Genomic DNA, 27,055 nt, shown 5'->3' on the forward strand with positions numbered 1-27,055 from the left:
GTTTGTGACCACAGCTTTCACAATTATAATCAGCAGGTGAGCAGCGCTGGGAGGGTTTTTAAACATAATTACTTTTATTTTGTGTGTGTGGGGAAGAAGGTCATGGAAAAAGAGCTTGACACACAATAATGACTTCTTTGGGAGCAGTATATACACATACACAGTGTATATAGACTCATTTACACCGCTGTTTGTGGTCATTAAGAGTTTTTTTAAAGAAATTATTACTTTTATTCAGTAAGGATGTATTAAATTTAGCAAAAGTGGCGGAATGACTTTCACATTATTAAACACAAAAAAGTATTTCCAGATTAATGCTTCTCCTTTGACATTTCTACTCATCATGTAATCCCGAATAAAACTGTTTCCACAAAAATATTAAGCAGCGTAACTGTTGACAACTATGATAATGATAAGAACTTTTCAAAGGATCATTTTGATGATGAATCTACTTGGCTGTCATCGCAAGAATAAATGGTATTCTTCAAAAATCTTTATATTTTTTAATATATTATTTTATATAATATTTCAAAATATGACTTTTATTTTTGTGAAATTATATTCAAATTAAATGTAAATTAAAAATGTAATTTGTTTAAATAAATGCAGCCCGAGTGGGCATAAAACGCTTCAAAAAAAAAAAAAAAAAAAAATGACTGAACTTTTGAACAGCAGTGTGTGTGTATACCTGTTCGGGGACTTGCAGTTCCAGAGAATTCTGATCTTAAAAACAAGACGGAACATGATTTTAATATTGTCTTGTCTTCAGTAGAAAAGGTTGACAAAATCACTTGGTTGATTTTGCAGTTGTCAGGGTGACAAGAACTAGACCCATTTCATGTTCACAAATAACAGGTGACATATTCTACAGTGAATCTTATCAAAGCACACACAGATTTCACAGAAGTCTCAAAGGTAGCCGGGCCATGGTTTGTTTCACACGCATGCATCTCAGTGATGAGGTGAAGTAGATAAGTGTTAAAGGAAAGAGTGTCCCTGTTTGATGCTGTGATGCTTCACAGGTTCCACATCGAAAGGGATGTGGAATTTAAAATGATAGATTTTATGTCACAGTTGAAATATATGATGTGTCATTGCATAAGACACATCTAGTGACATTAGCAAACACATGATCATAGCATTTTCATGTTCTGCTAATACTTGTTGACAATCATGAAGTCTTCATTTTGAACATTCATAATTTAAACTTCAAGTTCGATGTGCTTGCTCTAAAAATACATTTCTCTTGCTTGAATAGTATTTTAACATTTAACTTTGACATAAGCTAAAGGTCGACTTCTTTTACAGTTTTAGAGTGTTTAATTTTATGTAAGGTTTATTCTCAAGTTGTGTAAGATAAGATCCTCTCTTCCTTTTCCCGTTCATCTCTGTTTCTTACATCAGCTCCTGTTCAAAGTTCAAAACAGCATTTCAAAAGGCTTTTTGGCAAGCGTGGTGCTTATTTGACAGTGTGCAGTGCGGTATAGGAAATGGACACACACTGATTTCAGTTTGCAAGCTCAGAGGGAGATTTGGAGCTGTGCTCCTCCGATAAGCCGCACCGCAGAGTTTGAAGGCAAACAAACAGCGTTTGGTTTGAGAACAATGTTGTATTGTAGTGGAAGCTGCACTCAGCTGATCGTCTAAATCCCTGGGCTGCAGGCATGGCATGTGCTGCATGAATGGGCCAGATTGTTCAGACCTCAACCAAGATTGTTTTTTTTTGTTTTTTACACGTACTGCTAATATATTCTCCATTTGCAACATAGCTTGTGTAATTGTTTTTCCTCTTGTTGTTCAGTGTCGTTCGCAATGCTTCAAATGGCATGTTTTACTGTGCCATTAGTTCCCTTCTTTGACACTGGTTTAATATCCTTTTATTTGGTGTGATTGGGGATTTGATTACTTAAATCTGACATGCCATGTAGATCTCATTATGTGATCTTGTTTAAAGGGAAACTCCACTTTTTTTTGGAAATAGGCTCATTTTACAACTCCCCCAGAGTTAAACAGTTCGAATGCATTCAGCCGATTTTCTGATATTTAGAAGAATATTAGGAACCAGTTTCTGGTCTCATTGACTTCCATAGTAGGAAAAAAAAAATACTATGGAAGTCAATGAGACCAGAAACTGTCTGGTTACTGAAATTCTTCTAAATATCAGAAAATCGGCTGAATGGATTCGAAAACGGTAAAACCCAACTGTTCAACTCTGGGGAGAGGTAAAATGAGCCTATTTAAAAAAAATATATAAATAAATAAAAAAATGGAGTGTCCCTTTAAGTATTAGCAAATATAAAGACAGTTACTGAACACATTTAAAACAAACTAGATCTCCAGAAGTCTAACAAGACCCAAGTCTAACAAGATTGTATTAATGTTTGTGGTTTATGTCACATGTTTGATGGTCTACCATTTGGCACAGATATTTTTAGAGTAGCTGCTGTTGGGTTAGTCTTTATTCAGAGTTTGAGAGAGCTCTGGGCTAGAGCCAAATGAGTTATTGAAAATATTGCGCCATTTTCCTGGCAATTCATAATGTACAGGAACACTATACTGCAATGATATTAATTCACACTTTTGGTATAAGTCTCCAAAACATTAACTAAAATAATTATTTCAAGGCTCAGACTCAGAGTGTTAAGACATATTAATAGCTCTGATAAACTTTGATAATAAAAATTGCTTCAGGTTAATATATATATATATATATATATATATATATATATATATATATATATATATATCGTGCAAAAGTTTCACTAAGATTTTTGAAAGTGATTTTAAAAGCAAACTTTTCAATTTATTTTGCATTTATTTGATCAACAATACATGTTAAAGAGTTATATTGTATAATTATTGTAATGTTGAAGCAGAATGTTCTTACGTGTCTTTCAGAATTTAGATCTTTCGGAAATCATTCTAACAGGCTGATTTGGTGATTAAGAGAGATTTCTTATGTTCTTGTGTTATTTATGAAAATATTAAGGTAACATCTTTACAGGATTCTGCATTCGACAAATCAACTTGAACAGCATTCATTTAAATTAGAAATATTTTTTAACATTATAAATGTCTTTCACTTTTTAATTCATTTATTGCATGCTTGCTGCATAAAAGTATATATTTTACAGACCCCAAACTTTTAATATTATAACATTATGTATTTGTTATATATATATATATATATATATATATATATATATATATGAGTTAAGTTACTGAACTAAATATACAAGCTTGATAAAAATTAGATAGATAGATAGATAGATAGATAGATAGATAGATAGATAGATAGATAGATAGATAGATAGATAGATAGATAGATAGATAGATAGATAGATAGATAGATAGTTCTTAATCAGTTAGCTAGTTAAATATCACCCAGCTGTATTCTGTATTCATGTATTGGCTGTACCCTTTACCTTGTCTTTTATTGTCTGTCAGCATCATTGAATGTGGCTTCCAGGTCAGCCTGAACCCAGACATATTCTTTTTATCTGCACTCCTGCGGCCTGAACATCACATTGCACTCATGTGTTTCTGTACGCCTATGCACTCTCCACAGTGAAAAGCCTTTATTAGTTGAGCACACTGTGAGACCTTATTAGAAATTTTTGGTTAGTAGATTCAGTGTTACGCTCTCAAAAAAAGCAGGAAAGAAAAGAGCCTTAATGAAAGATGTTTTGTACAGCACACCTTCGTTTTCCGTGTCTCTGTTATTATCCATCAAGTGCTATACTTAAAATAAGTGCTAGCCACTAAATGGAGCTTTTATCCTCAGAAAAGCTGTTTGAGAAATATGTTAATGTTGGATGAGACAATTACCACCTGTTGGCCATAGCAAGTGGAGAAATAATATGATGCATCTTGTTGCATATTCATATAAAGATGTTTATCGAAGGATGATGCAGGTGTTTTCTAATAGTGAATTAGGGCAATTTGTGTCCATATCATGCATACGTCTTTGCATACCCAAATAATAAAAGAAAAAACCATGGGTTCGGCCATTCATGTGTTCCCTGGTGGAAGTGGCCTCTTTCACAGATTGGTCAGGCGTGGTCTGAGGACCATGATGAAGAGTTTAAGGGGTTGCCCTGGCCTCTAAATTCCCCAGATCTCAATCCAATTGTGCATGCGTGGGATGGGCAGGAACAAAAAGTTCAATTCATGGCGCTCCACCTTACAACCTACAGGACTTGTAGAATCTTCTGCTAATTCCAGATACCACAGGACACCTTCAATGTTCTTGTAAAACCTGTGCCTTGGTGGGTTGGCGCTGTTTTGGTAGCACACGGTAAACCAACCGCATATTAGGCAGGTGGTCTTTAAGGGGTCATGAACTGGCTTTTTAAATTTTATTATATTGTTGTCTGAGGTCAACTTATGACGTTTGCTTGGTTTTTGCATTCAAAAACATCCAAATTAAATAAGTAATAGGCTATTTTCTACCCTAGTTTTGAGCCTAGCTCAAAAACGCTCGGTTTTATGGCTGTCTGGCACTGAAGTAAACGCCCACTGCTGTGAGTGGATAACAGTTTTGCATATTATAATGAGTTTCAACTCACCCCTCAAACGTCCAATGTTGTAAAATGGCAACCGGAATGATTCGCCCATATATGTACGAATCGGTGGGCGGGGCTAAACAACACTTTGAAAAACGAGTCGTTTGCTGAGCCTGGTTTCAATAAAAGCATTTATTGGACTAACAAGGACATTTCAGTTCTGAAACCTACAGGATATTCGTATAATATGATGACCTCTTAGATGTCAAAAGATGTGAACATTTGATTTCTCAGTTCTTCCCCCCTTTAATGTTTTGCCTCATATATGGTTGATGTCACTGTAGCGATCTTTTTTAAAGTATTATTTATGTACAATCAACCATCCTGAATGGCATGTCAGTATGGAATAACCAAGCACTTGTTTTACACGTCTCTGTTGTTCAAATGACTGACATGAATGCTTTTAGAGCAGGCTTCTGGAGGATCTCTGTAGGAGTGGAGACGTAATTACAGAATGAGGTAGGAATGCTAACCAGCCAGCCATGAGGTTGGTCTGAACTGGCCCAGCAGCACATGCATACCGCACAACCCTATGAAAAACAACTCCCACGGGGGGAGCTTGGCTTTTCCTGCTTCCTTACAATAAGCCTCCCACAGATCTACCCGCCGTGCCGAGGGCTTTTCATCAGCAAACGCACAGATTTAAGCTATTAGGTCACTATTAGCCTTGCTACTCATTTTAGCTGTTGAATACATGAAGAGACGGTGTATGAATGTGGAGCGGTGTGTTAGTAGCCACCTTTAAAAGGACCAGAATGCTAGAGATCATCTGTTACTCCATTTCTGCAACACTGCGTCAAACATACTTCACATCTCACAGCTGCAGCTCTATTTATCGTCATTTTGACTTTTATTTGACATTTTGACTTTATATCTTGCAATTGCAAGTTTTTATTCTCACAGACACATAATTATTTCTCTTAATTATGACTTTTTAATCTAACAACGTAGAATATCTATGAATTACAACTTTGACTTTGATTACAACTTTTATGAGTCCTCATAACTGGGACACTTAATATTTGTTTTTTATATTATGACTATATCTCAATGTATCTTTATCTCTCAGTTATCATTACTATATCTCGCCATTGCAACATTTATATTTATTTATGACTATATCTCACAATGTGACTTGTTATCTCACAACTGCACATGGATCGTAAATTATCACTTTATATCTCACTTTATATAAATGATATAATCTCACAGTTCCAACTTTTGTTTGTCTTGTTGTTGTCTAAGACATGTCATAATGTCTGTATATCTACTCAGTGTTGGGGGTAATGCATTACAAGTAATGCAAATTATGTAATCAGATTACATTTGTCAAGTAACAAGTAACATTACTTTTGCTGTGAAAGAACCTTTCAATTAGCCAAAAATATAACTTTTTTATTTGTTTTTAAAAAAACAAACAAGCAAGCCCATCCTAGGTAACGGAAAAATGACATATTACATAACTAACTCGATATAAAGCAAAAACTTTACACGTTGCATTTAAAAGTAACATTCCCTAACACTGTATCTACACTATCAATTGCTACTTTAATTCTACTTGCCATTGTGATATTGTTTTTTGTATCGTGATTTTATATCTCAAATTGTGAATAAATATCTCACAAAATTGCTTTATATCTTGCAATTTCACATTTATTATAATTATGACTTCGTATCTCGCAAATGCAGCTTTTATTTCTTGCAATTTTGACTTTATATTTTACAATTACTATTATTTCTATCTCACAATGTATTTATATCTATCAATTGCAACTTTATTTCTTGAAATTGTGACTATTTCACAATATGATTTTTTTTTGGGATCGTGACTATATCTCACAATTCTTTATAATTCTGATTTTATATCCTAGAATTCTTAAGTCATAAGTTAAATTTTTTTTTATATCTGACAAGACGTGATTTCATATCTCGCAGTTGCAACTTTATTTCACGTAATTGTGACTTTATATGTGATAATGTGACTTTATATTGCACAATGAGGCTTAATATCCTGCAGTTGTGTGACTCACTTTCTAAAGCAGATCTGCATAAACAAAGCATTTGTATGAGAATCTTGCCTCAACATTTGGGCATTTGACTAAAGCATACAAATACAGACAGGGTTCAGGACTCAAAATGAACGCTGTTCCCAGAGCTCCTGTAACCTTTTGCAGTCCATTTCTAATTTTGGGTCTTCCCACAGGGACTTAACTGCAGGAATTCACAGCATGTTCATGCAGGGATCAGGGCATTGCCATGACTTAAACACCACCGAACTGGCTCTCCATGCTTTAAAAGCGTTTACAGTGTCAGTAACATGATTCCTGTATGTTGACTCAGATGATTGGATTCATGTAGCCTAAAGACAGTGAGGGGACAGAGCTTATTCCAAGACATTAGCCAGCTTATGTTTGAATATTACATTTCTTGGTACTGATGAAAATCCATAAATTCACAGAAATTACCAGACAAATCTGAACTGTGGGTTTTGAAACTCTGATTTGCTGATGAGAATCGCCAAAACAGGGAAAAATCCTTATAATATAGGGTTTAGGAAGACGTAAAGGTAAGTCAGCAATAAAAAACTGAAATATGTCGTTTTATGCAGTCAAGTGCAGACTGTAACTATTGCAGTGACAGAAGTGATGCTGTTTGTTTTTGTCCCTGGTTAGGAAGACTCAACCCAGATCTGCTCTGGGCTTCGTCACACCTCCCAGGCTGAAGTAAATATGACAGAAAAGTGGCTAATGGAGGCAGGAGAGACTAAGTTCCTGCTTTATTTTGCTGGTTTAGATACAGGACACTGTCAATGTCTTTAGAATACAAAACACAGTTCACATTGTGAACATTTATTATTTTACATAAAAGATACATTTTGTGCCTTTTGATAAACATCTAATGCGTGTGGTCCTTTTTAAATAGTAATCATTTTACGTATAGGTACTCTAATTACAAAATACACTTTATGGTAATAATATTGTCCATAAATCTTTATATTAAAGGTTCAGCTGCTTCTCTCTGAAGTCAAATATATCCATGATAATAATTAACAACAATGATAAATGATATAATACACAACCTTTTGAACATTGTACTTTATGCAATGTCGATGTTTATCTGAAACCACTGAGAGATCTCAGATGCACCCTTAAGAGACACGTCAGCATGGCTGCATGCAGTGTTTCGACTTCACCCCCTGCCGTCTGCCACGCATGCTCATAAGCCACTTAAACGCTGCGCATGCAATGACATCTTGAAGGATTATATTCTAAATGGGGTTTTCCATCTCAACGATAAGCTCTGTGCCAGGACCGCGCCTTACCAACTCCTGTTTGTTTAATTTGAGAACAATAAACGTTCTCATCTCTCACTCGACGGGGGTGAGAGAACAGACTTTATCTGTCCCCGCTCCCAGACAAACCTATTCTTTTCAGTCTCCTGTCAGCTCCTGCATTATTCTGCAAGATAAATGTAACCAACCCTCTCTTTAAGTTGGTCTCAGGTATTTTAGCTCTTACTTTAATCAATTTGACAGCACTGTCTATTATTCAGAAAATCACCTGTAACATAAAAGTTTTTGACGGAATATATTTGTGTGTGTATTTATTATTATTTTTATGTATATTATATATATGTCTGTGTGTATAAAAATACTGTATACACACACCCATATATATATATATTGCGATTAATCGCATCCAAACTAAAAGTTTGTGTTTACATAATACATGTGGGTGCACTGTGTATAATTATTTTATACATATAAATACACCCACATGCTTGTATATCTTTAAGAAATATTCGCATGTATATACTGTATATAGATTTATATATAATTTATATTATATATAAATATAAATATTTTATATATAAATAATATTTTTTCTTAAATATACATGCATGTGTGTATTTATATATATACAAAATAATTATACACAGTGCACCCACATATATTATGTAAACACAAACTTTTATTTTGGATGCGATTAATCGCGATTAATCATTTGACATCCCTAAATATATATATATATATATATATAAAATATATACACACACATATATGTAAACTGTATGTATAATGCATATATAGCATTATAAATTATTTGCATTTAATTACATCTATCTGTCTGTCCGTCCGTCCGTCTGTATTTATATATTATGCTTCTCTGTTCCATAAGTTTTAAGTGACGTAGGAGGTCAGATGAGGACAAAGCAAATGATCTGCAACTCAAATGGGCAGAGCAAATTATACATGAATGTGCTATATTTACTACAGTGTTTGTTTGAATTACAAATTGTGCTAGTTAATTATCAAAGATGCTAATACTTTTTGGGGAGAGTTGTGTTACAAAACCAGTTGGCAAGGTAGGGAGTTTGAATGGGTATGATGTCTGTTTGATGCAGACAGATACTAGCAGGTTAAGAAGAGATGCATGCTACTTAGAGAGAAACTAATCACGTGGCCACTCAGAAAGTGGCGCTAAGATGATTATGTTGAGGAGAGTGTGTCCAAACTTAGTGAAGCCCAAGAGAAGGCACTGCCTTTGAACTTGGATGAAACCTGATTACTTAAATGGAACAAGGGCAGACTTTAAGATGAGTTTTAAGACTGCATTAAAATGAGGCTGAGTAACATCACTGGAGTCATCTGGCGTCGCTCACTCACTTAATCCTATCAACCATCAATCCTGCTCGACAATCAGACTAAACAAATCCTAGGTAATAGAAAAGAGCTACTTTCCTTTCCAAACAATGAACCACAAACTGCCATTCGGCCATATTGGGAGGAACAGGAAAGAGTATTTGAATCGCAAGAGCATCTTTTATGTCGTGTTCAATAACCACTTAAACCATTTAATTTGTTATTATAATACTGTTTTACAAACAAAAGCATCTTTTATAAAGAGTATTATAATGAGAAAAAAAATTCTTGCAAGACTTTCCACATTGATTTCCTTTCATTTCTTCCATCCTACTCTACTAGCCATGGTAGGATATGATGTCAAGTGTTGTTACATGCAGACACAAGCCACACATCTGCTGGCTGATTGTCTGTTTACATGCCCTACCACAAATTCAATGTTTGAAGCCCTTTCCAGAATGTTTTTCTGGAGATCTTTTATGAGATGTGATGACCTACAGTAGTCCAGAAACCTACTTGTTTGCTCTAGGCAACACCAATTGAATTAATGTCTCGATTTTTTTGCATTGGTTTTTAACCATTAACTATGAACATGTTCTACTAATGTTTGAAATCCATAAAATATCCAAATGCCCTTTGTCTTAATTATGAACCGTTTTAGGATTTATAATCGGGAAGTTTAACATGCATGAATCAGACTGTGCATGAAAATGTGTGTAAGGGTTACATGTAGGGAGGAAATCAGAGTTATTTGAACCATACAATGTACAGTAGCATATGTTCTCCACTAGAGCCCGACCGGTAAAGGATTCTGAAGGCCGATACCGATACAAATTGTTGGTTTTACAATCCGATATTCCGATATATCGGCCGATATTTTTTATTTAATTTTTTTCATGAACGCTCAACAAAACATTAACAGATTTCCCTAACATTAGTTATTTGTACTTATGTATGAGTTTTAATTAAAATAATATGATAATGCATTTTAAAAAGAAACTTGTTTCTTTTATTGTCGCAACAGAACAGAGGAGGAATCAAAGCTCATTAATTAATTAACAAAGCTCATTAAATTCCATTGATGATAGTAGCATTAGCTAGCTTTGTGGTTAGCTAGAATGTGTTGCGCGTAAACGAGTGTTGCCAACAGGCCAGGGATGGTATAGAGTGCCCTCTGGTGGACAAACTTATACAACTCCAACATGTCATGGTTGAAGCGTGTTTCATCCATTTTTATTTTATTTTTGAAATATTCATTTATCGGCCATTATAACTGCCGATACCGATAGTTTGTAAAATGCCCAATATCGGCCTGCCGATATATCGGTCTGGCTCTATTCTCCAATGATGCGTATGACTATTGACGAAAGTCTTCTCTATAAGGAAGGATTGTGTTGTATGATGAATTCATCTATTTTAAACATGAACAACATGTTTCTGTACCTTGTAAGTAAAATGTAAGTTAATTTGGTCAGCATATAACCGGCCAGTCTTTGTGTAGAAACTAAAAACCTGGGAATGACCTAGGGCCCTATTTTAATGATCTAAGCACATCTAAAGTGCATTTAGGGTTTGTCCAAATTCACTTTTGCTAGTTTAACGACAGGAAAAATGGTTGGCGGCCGGTCTAAAAGGGTTGTCTCTATTCTCTTAATGATGTTTTATTATTAAAGTTCGGGAGGAGCACGTTCAGATAATTAACACGGTTAGAGAGCACTTAGCAAAAAATGCTAATAGGTGTATATAGATTCAGCAGTCTCATCTCAATCCATTGACAGTTTTGCAGCATCCCTCCACCACCTTAAAGTACGTTAAGTGAATAGACAGACTTCTAGACACAAATCACAGATTTTTTTTTTTTTAGTGAACCTACAATATAGAGCACTTGGCCTGAGTGCAGCTACGTTATAGGAGATAGCATTTTGGGAAGTTCAAAAATTGGACATGTTTCAAGCGGGGCAGCTCTGAATGAGGTCCAGAGAGATGAATCTTGGTGGTCCTCAAGCTGCATCATCTTCCACTAACTCACCAATCTCCATGACCTTGATAACCCGTCGCTGCTGAAATCTGGGTCTCTGCTGATTACAAAGCGGATTTTTTTTTTTTTTTTTTGGTGCTGGTGAAAAACATAGGGGGAGGGTGGTATTATAAAATACAACACATCAGTGGCTTGTCTGATCTGTAATCTGGCCTTGAAACTATCGGATTGAGATGCTCAATGCCTCCTAAGGCACGCCATCTCTCATTGTCTTTCACTGGAACATTGGCACTTCAAATCAGGGATGATTTCATTAGAATAGGCTGTTCTTACCGATTCATGCTGCCCCTGGCATTAGTGTAAATACCTGGACTCATTGATTGAGTGGTTTGTGACTTAAGTAGTAGCTCTCTAAACCCGCTTCTGTGTGTTCAGCACTTTTATTTGAGGTGCCGGATAAGATTGTCTAATTAAATGGGTGAGGATCAATAAGGGTTGGCTGTAATTATTACAGTCAGTGTTCTCTTATTTTATTGATTGTTAGGAGATGTCCTCCATTTTGCTATGCTCTGATAGGAACACAAGCTCTTTGTTCCAGAATGGGATTGCACATTATGCACCTCTGAGATAATACACAGCTCCGGTTTCCAACCACAGTCCAATTTATTCACAGTTTAAGTCAACAGAGAAGTATTTAGAGTGATTGAATAAGATCAATACTGAGCATAGCTAAATGAATGTATTGAAATATTGGTCAGGCCAATAAATCAAAAATACTTGATTTGACAGCATTATAAAAAGCTGAGATTCTCGAATACACTTCTATTGAAAAAATTGATTCTCTTATGCTCACCAACGCTGCATCTATAGTATTTTAATATGTTTTAATGAATTGTAGATGTCTTATTTGTTTTCATTAAAGCACTATGTTTAAATATAGCATTTTTAGCAACAATGTCCCACACTCATATTTAGATATCAGCAATGGCATCTGCCAATAAAAATCCCATATCATTCCCCATTAGTCAGGATATCACATAGTATTTACAATTCATCCTTAATTAATTTCATCACAGTCATGTTTATTTGAAAGCCCAGTACTGCAACTTTACACCAATACTACACTCTAAAAAATGCTGGGTTGTTTTAACCCAATTTTGGGTAAAATATGGACAAACCCAGCCATTGGGTTAAAAATGTAATTTAAAATTGTAACCCAATGGCTGGGTTTGTCCATATTTTACCCAAAATTGGGTTAAAACAACCCAGCATTTTTTAGAGTGTAGTTTATACTTAACAAGTTAACAGATCGCTTCTGTTTACCGCTTCCCTTCCGGATGCTGTACAATTACCTAATTCAGATAGCAGGCATGCTTTGCTCTAAGGGGCTTCTTTATCCAGTGGCCTGGTTCCTCTCTGGGTGCAGCTTGGAAGTATCTGGAGACCCGCTGTTGGCACTGTCATACTGGTAATTAGGCCAAGCCACATGCTGAAGAAAGGTGGACCAGCTGTAGTCAATACTCCTCCAGTGCAGCTGCAGCTCTTCACCGATAGCACCAATCTGCTTATCTGCTCTCAGGGCTCTTTGTGTTTCTGGCTCTTAGCCCAAAGGAAACATCTGACACAGCAGCCAACAGTATTCTAGTTGTGCCAGTGGCCAAGACATAACTGTTGGCCTTCTTTCTCTGGTGTGTATATATCTGTCACTTCATCATTCTCTATGTATTTTGCATACTTTGTTCTCGTTCCCTCGCTCTCTCTCTCTCTCTCTCTCAAATTAGCTTTATTAGCTGTGTAACACAATGTTGCCAAAGCATCAACATATATATATATATATATATATATATATATATATATATATATATAATAAAACAAATAAAACATGTATAGATCATGTCGCAAAGTAAATACAAATAGATAAACCCAATCTATCCTACACAGTGGATCTCTCTCTCGAGAATTAGCTGTCTCTGGGATTGTGAAAAGCTAGCACATATTTAGTCGCTGTAGTGCAGCTGTACCGTCATCTTCTCCAAGTAAGAAGGACATTTTTTCAGAAGTTTCTCTTATATTGGTATACTTAGAACAGGTCAGCAGAAAGTGTTTCTCGTCCTCTATGTACTGTAGATCACGGTGTCTATAGACCTTATGCACCAGAGAAACGTGGGCGCCGTCATCTTTAGAATATTGTCTTTGAACTTCCGTTTTTGCGGTCGCTCTGTATATTACATCGAGGAGTAATTAGCTGGTGAAGTGGATTTACTTATTGTGGAGTTAACAAAAGTTATCATGAGCATTGTAAGCAGATGTCTTAACAAATGTCGACCGGGAAATTTTTTTTACGAGCAGTTCATTTATACCTATACAAGATCTCTGTGGAAATACAGACCGGAAGTCAAAAGACAACGAGCGCAGCACTGAAAAGGGGCGGGGCTACATAAGATCTATAGATCCTCTGCTCTCTCTATCTGTTTACGTCTTCCTCTATCTCTAGAACATGGTCACTTAAAGGAGTAGTTCACTTTTGAAAAACTTTTGCTGATAATTTACTCACCCCCATGTCATCCAAGAAGTCCATGTCATTCTTTCTTCAGTTCTTCATTCTTTCTAAGGTTTTTGATGAAAACATTCCAGGATTTTTATCCATATAATGGACTTCACTGGGAACCAAACGGTTCAATGTCCAAAAGACACTTTCAGTACAAACTGCAAACTGTGATGCACGTTCGTGACTCTCCTGTTCGAACTCGTTCATTAAAATGAATTAATCTTTTTCTGAGTCATTTGGTTCATTGCAGCGAACGAAACGAATGAAATGACTCTGATAAAGATTTGCTCATTTTGATGAACGAGTTCGAACAGGAGAGTCACGAACGTGCATCGTAGTACAGTGCAAGGCGAGCATTTGAGCTTATAAAACTTAAACTTTGTTTTTTTTTTTTTAAATGAGGGATTGTTTCGCTTGATAAGACCCTTATTCATCGTCAAATCATTTAAAGCCCTTTGAACAGTTTGCAGTTTGCACTGAAACTGTCTTTTGGACCTTGAACCGTTTGGTTCCCATTGAAGACCATTATATGGAGAATAATCCTGGGATGTTTTCATCAAAAACCTTAATTTCTTTTCGACTGAAGAAAGAAAGACATGGACATCTTGGATGACATTAGGGTGAGTAAATTATCAGCAAAAGTTTTGAAAAGTGAACTACTTTAATCTGTATTTGAAGTGGATTTGTCTTTCTTTCAAATGTTTAATAAATAGGAAATTGGCCAATTTAGTGGTTCTATTGAGGGTCGAGTTTATTTTGGAGGTTAAAATGTGCTTTTAGTTATTGTCTTTTAGATTTTTGTGGATTTCTTTAATAATAGCTCCCTCTCCTTGTGGTGCAATATAAACAGCCAGCCTGGTCTGTTTGCAAACATGCCAGCCCTGGTTTAATAGTTGTATCTTATTTGTTGTTATTTGAAACTGCCACAAGCTACTATTATTATATAACTGTTAAAAAGAAAATGCAGAAGTGCAGTGATGCAGAGAAATTAATTATCAGTTCCCTTTTACTGAACTACATTTAGACAAAATACATTTAATGCTTGACCATCATCATTCATTGATTGATTGATGGAGTGGGGGGTGGGGGATTGAATCACATGGTATGGCTCTTGTCTTGACCACATCATCATTCACACTTAAAACAAAATCTCCACAAGAGCATATTTAATTTATTCACATTTTGCCATCTGTTTGTGTGTGAACATATAACCCCTGCATTTTGTTGTTTTTTTGCCACCACAGGGTAGCTTGGGATCTTTTGAAGTGAGTCAAAGAAAGAGCAGTTGCAGATTTCTATCTTTCTTCAAAAGGCAGCCCTATCTTATTGCTGGGAACGCCGACTTAAGGTTAACATAGGACATAGGCATCTTTTCCAAGTGTGTGTGCTAAGCTGATGAAGATGGTGGAGATTTGTAATAATGATAAGGGTTACAAAAATCTGTATTCGAAGTAGGGCTGCAACAACTAATCGATAAAATCGATTATAATCGATTATGAAAATCGTTGTCAACGAATGTCATTATCGATTAGTTGGTCTGATTACGTCACGGGGATTGTTTACATGGAACATGCGCTTCTTACATGCGCTTCATGAGGCACACACGCAGTCTCTCTCCCTCGCCGCTCTTCCCTGTCTCGCGCGCGCAACACGGACGGTTTGGAGCACATTATCTTCTGTCTCGCATGCGCGCTCTTGATTCCGTGAGTTTGAACTAATTTGCGGGCATCAGGAAACCGCTATCAATATGCAGCATACACGAAAATCATTCACCTTTCGGTAAATTCGCCGTTTTGAAACCAAAATAGGTGACCTACGTTAATCGTGTATACTTTATGAAGCCATACTATAGTATAATGTGAGATAGAAATGTATATTTAAGTCATTAAATTCAAGTTAACCTAAGCTTTTCCCTCCACTGCGGCTGTCAGTCATTCTCTATTCGGTGTTCAAACAGCCCGTCGCGTTACAACAGTTAACACATGATGATCTCTTTCCAAGATGATTCAATGTTATTATTATAATTGATCCGTAGATAAAGGTCTATGATGGTTTTTCTATCTTGCTAGACTTTTATTGCTGTAACTTAATCACTTTCTACTGAGTGTCTGTTAGATCACAACACTATAGAGTCGGCGCAGTATAATTGTTCTTCACGTGCACAGTAGCCTAACTGAAATTTAAAACTGTTAAAAGAAAAGGCTTAATAAACTATTGCATAGATACTGTGTAATACACAGTCAATATGTCTTTCTCTTTCCTTGGTGCTTAATGCGGCGGACACTGAAGAGCTGCGCGCCGCCCTGTGACTCCGTGTTCATTCAGCGCTCGCGATGCCCATAAGCACTTTGTGCAACTCTTTCATGATCATGTCATAATACTTTTGCGCAATGAAAGCTTATTAATAGCCTTTCTTGTTCTGTCCTATCTATTATATTTTGCTTCCTCACTAAACAGCTGTGCTTTACATTTAAAACAGTTGAACTTGTGCATCTGATTTTTACGATGTTTTTCATGAATGTATAACAACAATACAAAGAGCAATGTGTACGTTTTACCAGAGTTAGTGCTACACTTATTGTCTCTTATTTGTTCCCCACTAAGGAATGTTTTTTTTTCACTAAATGTTCAGATTTTATAAAATTATTGTGCACTTGTGATATTTCTAGGCTAAGTTTTGCTGAGTTATCCACTAATCTAGTTTACAATATAGCATTTTTGTCATAGGTTATGGTCATATATATATATATTTTATTTGTTGTTTCTCTTTATAATGAAGTTGTCTGTATTAAGTAGATTGTTTAACACACAAAAGAGTGTGGTTTTTAGGGTTTTATTTTGTTATAATAAACAAAAAAATGGAATATAATTTTTTATCCGATTAATCGATTAATCGAAAAAATAATCGTCCGATTAATCGATTATCAAAATAATCGTTAGTTGCAGCCCTAATTCGAAGCAGCATATTTACAATAGTTTTTTTTTCTTCACCATTTAGAGAGGTTTATATAGTAAAGCTTAAAAGGGTGCATAGTGTTTTTAATAATGTTTTCTTTTTTAGGTTATCCGTCTTTACTGAATAATCACATTATATGTTTATATGTTGTTCAAACATATCCTCGACTGAAACACTCAGGCTGGAATTTAATAAAAGAATAGTTTTTGTTCATTTTAAACAGTGTTTTCGTTGGATGCGCAGAGCACTTGTGGTCCTAACCATATCTTCTGTCCTTGAAATACCCCATTTCTCAAATATAATTGCTGTTACTATTATATGCTTGCCTGCAGCAATATAGACTGTGTGCTATTTGTTGCGGTTTCAGGCTACAGTGCTCAGCACTGAAGTGGCAATGCATTAAAGAGCCATCAGCTTTCATACCGAAGTCTAATGTGAGGTCTTAACCTTAAAATATCTTTATATACCACCAAGGCATTAGTCAAGAAGTGTAAAACTGCATGAATATTAGATAAAGAACAGTATACCTTAGTATATATTATGTAAAAGATTTCCTAATGCTTAACATACAGTACATTTTTGTAATATTTCCTGGGTTTTACTGCACAGTATGTTGCTTCTTTTAGGATTAAAAGTGGTCATTTTAAGTATTATACAATATGTTGTAATGTGTGCATTTTCCTTCCCACATAATTGGTTCAGGAAGCCATGTTTGTTTGCTTGGCATTGTCTTTAAGTTTATACAGTAAGCATTTAACTGAATTCGGCTCCTGTTTTCACTCGCTTTGGCTTTGTGATTATTATTTAGGTCAATATGGTGGAGAACAGAAACACTGTAGATTTAATGAGAGGAAGTTAATTAACATGTGATCCCTGATAACCCGCAATGTTCCAAAAAAAGACACTCGCTCTTAGGCAGCGTCTAATGCTGCCTGTCTCATAGTTGAGATTGGTTTTGAGTCATAGTAGAATATCTAGTCATGTTGCAAATACTACAGAACCTTTTGTTAGATTGTTAGATCTTCATTTTTGACCTCTTTTAACCTCCAGTTAAAATACTAAATTGTTGTTGTTTCATATCAGATGTTTCATTACAATTCGCCCGTGGCATAATCATCAACAATAATGAAACACAGCATCATCTATAAGCATCTACTCCCATTTTGGCTGTTGGGACCCTAAATTATGTGGCTCAAATAGATTAAAGGATTATCTGACTTATCAAAGCTTTTTTTTTTTGTCCTCTTCATGTGTTCTGTATAATCATAGTGTTTCTTCAGCTCACTATTTTATTTACTTTGTCCACCAAGTTCAACAGTGTACGTACACTACCATATCATGATTTTAATGTTTTCGAACCGTGAGGGATGCATTTATTTGATCAAAAAAATATATATATATTGATGTATTATTGTATTAAATGGAATTCTGATGTGATTGAAATGACGGTGGTGAAATTACATTTAAAACTTTTTTGCAATGAATAGTATGCTCTTTTCTTGCGAAGACTAATTTAATAGCCATCACTTTATGTATTATGCACAAAAGTTTTTCAGTTGTAGTGTGAAATTCATTTAACAAAAATAAAAAGCTGAAATCTGTTAACAAAAGAAAGGTTATATGTTTTTAATATAAAATAAAATACAAAAAAAGAACTTGAAGTTGAAGAAACATCCATTTTTAGCCGTGTGTGTGTACTGTTTTTGTTTTTTCTGATACATTTATATCCATAAAGACACTTTAGCCATAATATCTTGTTGTCTTAAAGGTGCAGGAAGTGATTTCTGAGAAACACTGTTGATATTTGAAATCAACCCAAACAAACACACCCCTCCCTTCATTGCTCCGCTCTCAAAATGCACAAACATGCAGTCCAAGAGTGGATGTCTATTTATTATGGCTAAAGTGAAGCAAAGCAAAGTTATTAAAATAAAGCAAAGAGGATGAACGACAAGGAAGATTAAAAAATAAACACACACACATGTGTGTATATATATATATATATATATATATATATATATATATATATATACACTACTGGTCAAGTTTTAGATCAGTAAGATTTTTTATGTTTTTAAAAGAAGTCTCTTCTGCTCACCAAGGCTGCAATTATTTGATAAAAAAATACAAAAAAAACAGTAATATTGTGAAATATTATTACAATTTAAAACAGCGGTTTTGTATGTGAATATATAGTGAAGTGTAATTTATTCCTGTGATCAAAGCTGAATTTACAGCATCATTACTCCAGTCTTCAGTGTCACATGATCCTACAGAAATTATTATATTTTTTACATTTTTATTTCAGGATTCTTTGATGAATAGAAAGTTCAAAAGAACAGAATTGATCTGAAATGGAAAGCTTTTGTAACATTAATCACTACCATTCAAAAGTTTGGGGTCAGTAAGAATTTATTTTTATTTTGGGGGGAAAGAAATTAGAAAATACTTTTATTCATCAAGGATGAGTTAAATTGATATATAACAGTAAATACATTTACAATATTAGAAAATATTATATTTTATATAAATGCTGTTCTTTTGAACTTTCTATTCATCATAGAATTTTTTTTGGGGGAAATGGTACACTACTGTTTTCAACATTAAAATAATAATTTATGTTTTTTGAGCATAAAATCAGCATATTAGAATGATTTCTGAAGGATCGTGTGACACTGAAAACTGATGTGTAATCAGCAACAGTAATGATGTTGAAAATTCAGCTTTCAAATTACATTTTAAAATCATTTTAAAGTCATTTTAAATTGACATAGGCTAATATTTCACAATATTACTGTTTGTAATTTTTTTTCATCAAATAAAGCAGCCTTGGTGAGCAGAAGAGACTTCATTTAAAAACATAAAAATTTTACTTATCTAAAACTTTTGACCGGAAGTGTATATAGCGCACACATACATATGTATATATATATATATATACACACATACAGTGTAACCCAACCTCGGCATCCGTTTTCAGACCCAAGCTTCCTGTTTGGGTCTCTCCAGTGCTGGAAAGCTTTTCTAATATTAATGCGGGTCCTAAAGGTCTTCCCTAATCACAACCCTTTTTTCCCAGTGATATTCCTCTGATCTTTTCTCTTGTGTAATGTCTTTCAGCCATCTCTTATAATACAGTTTCTTCATATCCCTCTTGCACACTCTCTCCTCTCCCATCATGAGTGGACACGCCACTGCTGATTGGCCACAAGTGTGTCGTGCTGCTCTTTCAACAGCGTTTCCCAGAAATCGTTTACTGCACCTTTAACTTAACTACAGATTGTATTACAGTGCCCTAGGAAGTTTGTGGTCAGTCTGGAAAAGTGATTCAGATGTTCGGGTGTGTTTTCTCGTGTGTCACTTAGAAACAAGTTACTATAGCAAAGACAAAGGAGCCCACAGATGTTGTCACAGTGACTGGTTGTTTTGAATAAAACGTGGGAAGTGACCTGAAGCATGTCGTCCCAGGAATGGTTAAAGAGTAGGACATTCAGTGACCCCTCGCAATCTCTTGGATGGACAATAAACTCTGATTCCCCTGCAGAGAATACATTTCTATTTTGAATGCCAACATTCATTCCTCGCTGTCGCTTTGATAATATGAGGCATCGATCAAACACTGACAAGCAGTGGACAGGTTCACCTTATCTGACTAGAGCTAAATAATCCGTTGTATTTCAGAGTGTTTTGAGTCACATGACAAGCTATAGTTGCATAAACATTCAATCATAATCATTATTATCATCTGTGGGCATTCAGGGTTTTTTTATTTATTTATAGATGGCTGACTCATAAATCTTTAAGCATCAAACAGCCTGGATAGTCTAAAATAGAAATCCATTTTCAGATAAAACCACAATGTGTGTGTCAAGCAGGTTGTGAATTATATAATCTGAGGGATTGCTTATGCCTTTTTTCACTACGTGTTCCAGATGCCAGACGGAGAAAAGGTCTTAGACTAGGAATTTGAGAAAATTCCTCCCGTGCCCTGGGAAAACCAAACAGTCCTAACCACTTGGATCGAAACCAAAAGCCTCCTGGCCTCTGAACGTTCCTCGAAAAAAAAAATGTGTGTGTTTTTATGCGTTTGTCTGTAATGCCCCATAGGGAAAGCACATATTTGCATTGGTTTCACCTTAAAATGATTTGTTTGCACTGAGTTGTTGGGTTGACCAATTTCACTTGGACATGACTGTGGCTCCATTACATTCACAGATTTTCTTTATATATACATATAGTGTTAGATTTTATCCATGTTTAATGTTTGAGATTGAGGCTGACAATGTTTAAAAAAAAATCTAGAACAATCTTTGATAGGTTTTTTGGCGTCACAGAGTGTCAACGTCTGAGTTTAGATTCAGATTGGCAGCCCTCTGGTCAGTGGCGTGTAGCATTAGTCTGAGAGTGACAGACAGTTTGATGTATTTGAACAGCAGGGGAGACATCAAGAGAAGGGACACTTACATTTGATCAGGAGGATATCATATAACAATTGTAAATTTGTATTTGTACTTTTATGATACTTTGTTATTATTTCATATGTGTTCTTTTTTATCCATTTATACATCCATATCCATCCATCCATATCCATCAATCATCCCCATCCATTCATCCATATACATCCATATATCCATCCATCCATCCCCATCTATATACATCCATCCATCCCCATCCATATCCATCCATCCCCATCCATATACATCCATATCCATCCATCCCCATCCATATCCATCCATCCCCATCTATATACATCCATCCCCATCCATATACATCCATATCCATCCATCCCCATCCATATCCATCCATCCCCATCCATATCCATCCATCCCCATCCGTAAACATCCATCCATCCATATCCATCCCCATCTATATACATCCATCCCCATCCATATCCATCCATCCATCCATCCCCATCCATCCCAATCCATCCATCCATCCCCATCCATCCCAATCCATCCATCCATCCCCATCCATCCCAATCCATCCATCCATCCCCATCTATATACATCCATCCCCATCCATATCCATCCATCCATCCCCATCTGTATACATCCATCCATCCCCATCCATATCCATCCATCCATATCCATCCATCCCCATCCATATACATCCATCCATCTCCATCCATATCCATCCATCCCCATCCGTATACATCCATCCATCCATATCCATCCATCCATCCCCTTCTATATACATCCATCCCCATCCATATATCCATCCATCCCCATCCATATATCCATCCGTCCATCCCAATCCATCCATCCCCATCCATTCCCATCCATATGCATCCATTCATCCCCATCCATATCCATCCATCCCAATCCATCCCCATCCATATATCCATCCATCCCAATCCATCCATCCATCCATCCATCCATCCCCATCCATATATAATATATATATATTTATATATAATCAAGTTTATCAGACACACTGGCCATCTGCTGCTGTCCTTTGAAACTGCTTGACCTGAATTTTTTACTGTTAGTTTTCTTCTGTGAAGAGACTGACTGACTCTCCTTCAGCATTTAACATCAGTCAATAGCTCTAAAAATGTATAATAATGGTGGTCACTTTCATCCCTGTTGTTCATTGGTTGACCTGATGCTGTTACAAGTTGCAGCAATTTTAAATTTCCCCTACAGAAAATGAAAGTCTTGAACACTCACATTCTTAAATGTGGAACAGAAAGTGAAAATTTGAGTCTCACTACATGAAGTCCCTGAACTGACTTTATGTTGGTGTATTTTTTGCGTTCCTTTGGTGCAAAAATGTCTAGTCCAATTGCTTCAGTGTCACTGTGGATGTTTTTCTCAGTCTGTCAGCAGACTCTAAAGGCCACAAGGAAAAATGAACAGCACTTGCTCTTGTTTGCTTTCCATTTTTGACTACCTCGAAAACATTCTTGTATAGGTCAGATGTTTTGTCACCGGAGGGTTATACTTCTAGGCAACAGTTTGATTCCACACAATTCAGACTTTTGTTTTTGAATTAAGGTAAACCACATTGCTAAATCTGTTTAGCACTATCAGTATATCAGAAGCAGCTGCACAGTATATGTGCATGCTTACCCATGTAATTTTGTGTGTGTGTGTTCGTGTTCATGCTGTGGAAGCTCAAGTGGAATTATGTACGCAGGTGGAGTTGCTTTGTAAGCTCATTCTGGATTATACGGTATATTTTACTAAAAAGTCTGTTGCAGCAGGTTATAAGGAGCAATTTAAAAAAAAAAAAAAAACTCTTGCCCGAAGGTCAACTTATTTGTGCTGCTAATAAGTTGTAGTGTGATCTTCCTTTAACAAAAATAAAAAGCTGAAATCTGTAATCTGTCTTAAAAGTACTTGAAGTTAAAGATGCTTGAAAAATCAGTTTTGTATATAATAACAATCTGTTTGTTAGGGTTGCACAGATATTAAAATCCTGGCCAATATCAGATGATGATTTTGTTCATGTTGTGGTCGATAACCATTTAATGGTACATTTTTTTTAAGTACTTTTTTGTCTAAATAAATAAGAACTCAAACCTATCATTTTAAATGCTACACGAGAATTTAGGCAGCACAGAGTTATGAAAAATGTATATTGACTTTCATTTTGAGATTTACTAAAGGTTACATTTAACAGTAAAATTAAATTATTTGTTTTTAAAAAGCAGGCAAAGATAAATTAGATAACTTTCTAATGTCAACTGATAATGTTATGGTACCCCTATATATCATGCAGACTTAGTTTGTGTGCTGAAATCAAATCAGATATTGCTTTAATTTAAGATATATCACATATACAAGTTGTTGCGGGTAAAAAAAAAAAATCCATGGGTTGGTTTCCACCCCCATACATATGATTTTGGCATTTTAACACCCCCAGACACACATTCAGTGGATAATTGGCCCGCCCTATGGAGAAAAACACTTTGGGATATTTTTGGGCTACTTTTGTTGCGCAGACCTGGCAGTGGAACTATAGCATCACAAAATTGTGGTTGCAAAAAAGTTTTATATTACTAACCCAGAGTAAAGCAGGAACCGTAAAACCTGCAACCAGGGAATATATAGATCTTGGTTAACAACTTTACAGCTGTTTCTAACACGGTTGGCAATATCGTCAGTGTGAGAAACCTTTTCTTACTCTTTCTACGAGAACGGCCTTAGCTTTTTTTCATTTCTTTGCACTTCGCATTTTTATCTTTTCTGTCTCACGCTGAAAATAAGATTGAATTGGTAACCACTGAAGAACTGCTGGGATGTGCGGTCTGTTGTGTGATGTACAAAAAAAAACTGCTTGTGTTCAGATCTTTATAAAATTGAGCAATTGTTTTGGATATTGACTAAGAAAATTGAAAATGATGTATGTTATCAATCAATCACCCTAAATGCAATACAGTCTTAGCTATATATATATCTTAAACTTTAAAGTGTGATACTGTCACATATAATACTGTCCCATAAGATAACTGAACACACTATAGTGTTTTTGCAGACATTTTACATTATTCCCACTGCCATATGTTTTTAATGCACTGACAACAAAATTGTGTTATCACACATTATCACATGCTCACTGAATAATGATTAGAAATATTGACATGCTCTTTTAGTTCATACCCATTTGCTGCCTAACTTGCATTTTTTAACAACTTTTTTCCAGATTTTGGTAACACTTCACATTAGGCTTTCATTAGTTAACATTACATGCAACATGAACTAATAATGAATTGTACTTCTACTGCATTTTCAATCTTTGTTAATGTTAATTTCAACATTTACTAATACGTACATTATTAAAATCGGAAGTTGTATTTGTTAACATAAGTTAATGCACTTTGAACAAAGATTAATACAGTAACATGTGTGGCTCATTTGTAGTTCATGTTAATTAATACATTTACTAATATTAACAAGTGATACTTTATTATAAATTGTTACCCAGACTATTTTGAATTAAATGAAAAAAAAGTATGCAGACACAATTTAACTAATATTTGAATGCTTTTATAAAAGGTTCCTTCCCTTAAAGGTGCCAAATCCTACTCCATATTCCATAACAGATGGGGGCAGTATACCTCCAGAAAATGAGTTGTGCTCCTACCATCGTGCATGTTATTCAAATCATTTGACATGATAGTAAAAGGTTGGAAGACCGCAGTTTCACGTGGAGCATTTGGAGATTTTTAGAGATCAGCGACTCAATGAACAACATCAACACTAAATGATGAAGACCATCTCATAGACGCCTGTCTCAAAAACAAGCTGGTGCATTTCAACGATATGGGAAAATAAAAGCTTGGGCAATTATTTGAAGTTTATGGTATAAGTTTTGTTCATATTACACTTTTATTGTTAGTTTGAATTAATTTGACAGACAGCATTCGCTGATGTTTATCAAGCTAGCGCCATTCAGAGCTGCCAACTCTTAACGAATTCACCGTGAGACACACGCAATTGACACTTAGCAAGCAGGTTAGTTAAAAGCTCTCAGATTCTGTCAATTTTATTACGCAACTCAAACAATAAATACCGTTTTGGCGCTTGTACATGTTACACCAGAGATCCCTAGCGCACGTGAACCGATCGTCTCTACTAACTAATGGAAAAAGAACATGAACTCTGTTGAAAGATACAGTATGCTACAACTTACCAAAATGTATTCCTCATGCATAATGTCGACCAATCATTTTTTGAACTCTTCCCTGAACTGAAATGTAGTAGTGGGCTGTATTTCCACACGACTGACATCAGGTTCAAATACACACACAAGCCGGCGCGAGCGCGACTCACTCGAGTACTGCAGTTTGGCTGGTGGTAACGTTGCCCGTCTGCATACCGCCTCCCATGGCCGGAACTGGTATTACGACACCTGCCGGGCCGGGGCTAGTAATTTAGCATGCTAATTTAGGTTTACATCTCGGCAGCATTATAACTTGTCAGTTTTTTAATGACATCATTGCACTTATTTCTTCTCATTCTTTTGATGCGTGTAGCTCATTTTTTTGGATATTTTTACCTCAATTATTCCATATGGCACCTTTAACATGTCATGAAGTATTGAAAGCTTGTCATATTTCATGAACACATATACAGTATACTTATCTGATATATATGTAATTATCAGGAAATATCATTATTTTCTGTACTCTAAAGACATTTCAAGCAATAAAAGGCAGAATTATCCCATTTTGTTGAGATTTTGCTGAAAGTGTGCTCTACAAGATGTTAAAACGTCCCGGTAGGCTACACATAAATGTTTTCCTTGGTACCCAAACAAGACTTCCTGGAAAAAAAAAAAAAACCCAGTTTCTAAGGTATTTAAGTGAATCATAGACCTTACCCAGCATGCCATTGTAATACCTGCTCTTTGCTTTAATGAAGATTTAAGTCATAAATGTAAAAAAAAAAATGCTTACTGCTATGCAGTAAATTGGACTTAATTACCTGCACATTGACGATTAGAGGACAGGATGTAGGAATTAGCCCATTCCTCCAGTGACTAAAGGCCCAGATTTGTGTTCATGGAAGTCAGGAGGTTTTTATTAACCCTATATATATCCCCATGAGAAGGACACTCAGAACAAGAGACAGTTTTGGAGATTCAGCAGAAGGCGACGGACAGATAAAGAAGAGTGATTGACACCCCTTTTTTAACCTTTAAACCATCAGATTATATCCAAAGATAGATAGTGCCAAATTCGTATTAGGTCTCTTTTTCTCTCTGACCACAACCATCTAACCTTTTTGAGATCAATATAAGTTTTGTTTCCCAAGAAGTGATGTTTACCAATCACAAGAAACCTTTAACTGTTATCTTCCTGTAGAGGAACTAGTACTACATTCTGAAGCAGTTGGTGGAAAGTTTTTCTCTTCTCACTGTGGTTGGTTCCTCAGACCAGCTAACTCTCACAATTCTTTAAAGGTGATTGCAAGATTTCTGATGCCTTTTTGAGGTTTCCTGTGAGAGGAGACAGCGCTGATCCGTTGCTTAGAGTAATCACCACACATAGATGCAAACATACACACACAGTCTCTTAGGCAACACTGTAAAAACAGTGCTTTCTACAGGGCAGCAACTGGGGTGGAAACTAACTGTGTAGCTGTTTCTTGTGAATCAATCCTTCATACTGGTTTTATTGGTGTTTTTTTATGCACCGTTTTTTTCACAAACACCTCATACCAACAGTCAAGGCTTGGATGATTTGGGCTTGTGTTGAAGCCAAAGAACCTGGGCATCTTGTATCTTGTGGCAACCATGAACTCCTCAGTGTACAAAAGTAATCTAGTCTTGAAAACTTGAAGATATTTTGTAAATCTAGAACAGTCCTTGTGGTTGCGGTTTTGAGTGGGACTCGCGGGTTTGCTGTGTGTACGTGCAA

General features: G+C 35.7%; 1 protein-coding gene across 2 annotated transcripts in view; it reads left to right on the plus strand.

The window, feature by feature from the left end:
- The window catches only part of slco3a1a (solute carrier organic anion transporter family member 3A1a), a 77,253-nt gene that overhangs the window by 28,596 nt on the left and 21,602 nt on the right, over positions 1–27,055 (plus strand). The window lies entirely within an intron of this gene.

This window comes from Pimephales promelas, chromosome 10 (assembly GCF_988280905.1).
Source record: "Pimephales promelas chromosome 10, fPimPro1.hap1.1, whole genome shotgun sequence".
Taxonomy (NCBI): Eukaryota; Metazoa; Chordata; class Actinopteri; order Cypriniformes; family Leuciscidae; genus Pimephales; species Pimephales promelas.